The sequence below is a fragment of the Rattus norvegicus genome, chromosome 16 (genome assembly GCF_021556685.1).
Source record: "Rattus norvegicus strain SHRSP/BbbUtx chromosome 16, alternate assembly SHRSP_T2T, whole genome shotgun sequence".
In the NCBI taxonomy this organism is placed as follows: Eukaryota; Metazoa; Chordata; class Mammalia; order Rodentia; family Muridae; genus Rattus; species Rattus norvegicus.
The window spans coordinates 83,927,973-83,932,021 of NC_141549.1; the positions used below are offsets into that span (position 1 = coordinate 83,927,973).

Sequence of the window (4,049 nt, forward strand, 5' to 3'; positions counted from 1 at the left end):
ACTGTTGCCATAGCACCCAGGCCTTGGAAGAGCCCAGTTCAGCCTGTGGAGGCTTTTGAACAAAGGGTGAGAGCTAAGAGAAAAATAGACTCTCCTTCCACCCCAGTGGCTGTCATGGATCTTGATTAGCTCATGGCTGCTGCTCTGAGGAGAGCAACTCAGCTCCCAGCTCTAGAAGAAAACATGAAAAAGGAGGCCCAAGGCCATCTCCTTTGCCAGAGCAGACTGGAATGGACCAGCGTGCACTTTCCTGTTCATCTGCCTCCTATCACCCTCTTCCTTTCTTTCCTTTTTTGATCTTTGTGTTTCTTTAGGAAAAGAAATACTTTTGGTTCTGTCTTTGAGTCGTTTATAACAAAGTTATAAATGTTGTAAAAATGTTATAACAATATAACAACTCCAGCTTAGGTAACAAATTTTCTTTTCTTTTTCTTCTTGGGTTGACTTGAGGCTCAGTTTTACAGTCTTGGTCACGTTTAAGCTATTCATTTTTAAGGTTCATTTTCATGACACAAGTTATTTTTTTTTTTATCTGTCTCGGACAAACTTGCCTTGGCAATCCAAAAGACTGTCAAGAAGAATCGCAATATTGCTTGTAGTTCAGAATTGTGGCCCTTGTAACATTTGGTATACAGAACTTGGAGTACAGAATTGGTAGATGCCCCTCCCTGCTCAACTCTGGTCAAATGAAGGCTAGAACGGCACACAGCACATGATTTAGGGGCTGTCAACACATCAGCTGTGCTTGAGTCAGACTCGGTAAGATATGAACGAAAGCAAGTCATGGCAGCCTCCAGAGACGCTGTGGACAACTGACTACACACCCACAGGTCCTCACTGTGAAAAGTTCAGTCTAAGAAAAGGCGGAAACGTCTGCGGCCTTCTTAGGCAGGAGGCTCTCTCAGGATCAGTGACACCTATTTGCTGAGCCTCTGGAAAGTCTGGGATCCTGAACACCAGGGTCCTGCTCCCTGGGGCTCTCGTACCTCGACACAAATCCCTCCTCAGGAAAACTGACCTGGACATGCTCCATCTGCCCCTGAGCTCATCCTTAAGGTATTCTGCCCTACAGGAGAGGGAGATGGCACACACATGTGATTTGGATGCTTATCTTGTTGCTGGGCGGGGAAACATGGAGTGCAATGTGACAGGAAATGTGCACTGAGCCTGCTGGGAAGGGCAGACATATGCAGAGCAGGCATAAAACCATCCTGCCTCAGCTACACCCCCAAGCCGGCATACAGTTCATCATGGAAACGTTCACTTACTTGCTACAGGTGGGAAGGAAATGGTTGTGGTGGTTGTTGTTTGAGACATAGTCTCACTACCTAGGCTTGGCTGGCCTGGAACTCATAGAGATCCACCTGCCTCTGCTTTCCAAGTGCCGGGATAAAAGATGTGTATCACTGGAGGACGGAGCTGAGAGAACATGGCGGTGGATGTCAAGATTCCTCTCTGCACACATTACAGGTTGTTATGACTACTCTTAAGGGATGGATGTGTACAGGATTTTGTGCAAAGTATATCTTATCAATTGGATCAGAGGGGAAAAGAAAGATGTGGGTCACTACTCCTGGCAACTGTTTCAAGATGGACTTTATCTCATTTGTATGACTAATTTTTAAGAACTATTTGATGAATTATTGTGTGTCACACCATTTACATTAGTCCTGCTCCTAGGCGTCACTTCTCTGCCCCTGAGCTTAGGTAACTGAGGTGATGTACAAGTGTCACCATACCCTTTCACAGAATACTTTCTCACAGAGCAGACAGCCTTCAATATTGGGTCTGCCATCCTGGTTCCCAGTTTCTGCTCAGGGCCACAGATCCCTTTGTATGCCATTCCACCTCTCCTAGCACTCCCAATCTGAACCAGAACACCCACAGAGTAGAACACAGGCAGAGAAGGCACCGACTAGGCTGCTAAAGGTAGGGGAAAGGTGTGTCTGGTAGGGAGGGGGTCACTGAGTTTCTTCATCCTTTGTCATCTAAACCAGACCAAGTAGATTTGAACCACGTTTGCGTTCACTGAAAAGCAGTGCACACCCCACTACTTGGGTTCTTTTGCCAAGAGCTCACACACCATGGTTTGGGGAGGTCACGACTTCAAGCTGTACTCTGTATCCACGATCGTATGCAAAGTCTCCTTTGCCCCAGTTTCTTTGATTATCTGGCTATAGAATATGGAAGACTTTTCAGAACTGAACAGCATCGTTTCTGGTATTTTAAAGCCCCCACCCTCCCCTCATCTGCAGGGGAGGGTGTCTCCTGGATTGGAGAGTGGGCTGAGCATGGTATCTTAGCAGAGCAGTCGGTTTCGGGAGAAGCAGGAAGACTGCCACTGCCTTTACTCTGAAAGCCCAAGGGTGGTGAGCTGCTGGGTAGAGAGCCATATTGGCACTCAGGGTGAGGCCGGGTGCTGTCTCAACGGCCTGGTGGGAAAGGTTCTGCAGGAGACCACAGGCTAAACAGGATGTATGCGTTTCTGAGGCAAGGGCTAAGTCACAGAATCCTTCCAGAAATCTCTTCAGGACCTCAGGGAGGACACAAAGCCCCATCCTCCTAGCACCCTGGTCCCTGGCTGCCATTTAAATGTTGAGGTAATTGTAAAATAAATAAACATTTTCTCCACTGTAAACACGAGGAAGTCGTTCCTAAGTATTGTTGGCAACATACCCTTCCCTTCCAGAGAAAGGAGAAAACACGGCAGAAGACGGCATAAACCTTCTGTTCCAACTGAGAAGAAGATTGAAACTCAGGAAAACTAAGTATTTCTGACGAGCCAGAGGGTACTTCGGCTTCTAGAGGGATGGTATCCAAGAAGGGAAGTTCCTGCTGTGGCTCTAGGTCAGAGAAATTCCAGGGACAGGGGAGGATTTTCACAGGGACACAGGGGTCGTGTTATCTCTCGTGTGGCAATAGTCACAGGATGGCTTTGTGTCTCTGGTGGGAACCGTCACTGTGATCGCTTTAAGTCCTAGAGGGAACTGTCACTATAAAGGGACTCTGCTGTGCCTTTTCCAGAAGCCAGGAGGACGCTGTGTCTCTGAGGCTGATGAGAAGTCTTCCTGTCAAGTCCAGTATCTAGTTCCTCAGTGAGCCTCATCTTAAAATGCCCCGGGCTGCACCAAGCCTTGCCCCATGTCTTTCCTCTTTCTTCTCCTGGAGCTGCCCCCTTAGAGTCCCATTGAATGAGAGGTGAGACCCACAGTGCGTTCCAGTAAAGAGCGGAACAGTGTTCTCCTCTCTGGCCCTTCTCCGATCATTTCTAATAAGCCCGTTTATTAATGAATTGGAACACCTCCAACCAAGGCATTAGATAAGTCTCTAATGCTGAGTTTCTTTTTTATGTGCATGAATGCTTGCATGCACATGTGCCTGGCCGCAGCACCCGTGGAGGCCAGGAGAATGCACAGGGTCCCCTGGAACAGGAGTGACATTCTTACTGTTATTTTTGAGACAGGATCTCACTATACAGCTCTGGCTGGCCTTAAACTCAGAGTTCCACTTATCTCTGCCTTCCAGGAGCTGGGATTAAATGTGTGCTTCATCATGCCTGGCCAGAAGTGTTCTTAACAGCTAAACTTTCTTTTCAGACAGGATACTGGTTTTCTTAACATTAGCAACATCTTCGGGCCAAGTGATGCTTGCGTGTAGAGTGCCCCGCAATCTGTAGGACGCTTGTTTGGTCTCCCCAGTCTCCCAGTCTATGCGGGTACAAGCAAGCTGTCTGGGAGAGGGAGGTAGTGGTCTCCTAGTCTACTGGTGACCATCCTGGATGGAATTGCAAAGTAGCTCACTCACTCACGTTTTGAGACCCTCTGCTCAGAATGGTTCCAGGTAGGCAGGGAAGACCTGAGAGGGGAGGGAAAGGTAGTCTACACTCTGAGGTGTGTGCTCCTCAGAATGAGGGGCTGTAAGGATGTGCCAAGCAGAAGATGTGACAACACATAGGAAATGAGGTTGTGAGTGCCACCCACCACTGCCTCCTCGGCAAACTCAGTGAGCTCCTAGCAGCAGACCGCAAGTGGGTTTCCTTATAGGGGATC

At 48.1% G+C, this 4,049-nt stretch overlaps 1 long non-coding RNA gene across 1 annotated transcript; it reads left to right on the forward strand.

The window, feature by feature from the left end:
- The first annotated feature begins 752 nt into the window (after window positions 1-752).
- Window positions 753-2,638, forward strand: LOC148000640 (uncharacterized). Its single transcript, XR_015640097.1, has 2 exons — window positions 753-1,056; window positions 1,333-2,638. It is a non-coding gene; the product is annotated as an uncharacterized LOC148000640 (long non-coding RNA).
- The last annotated feature ends 1,411 nt before the right edge of the window (window positions 2,639-4,049 follow it).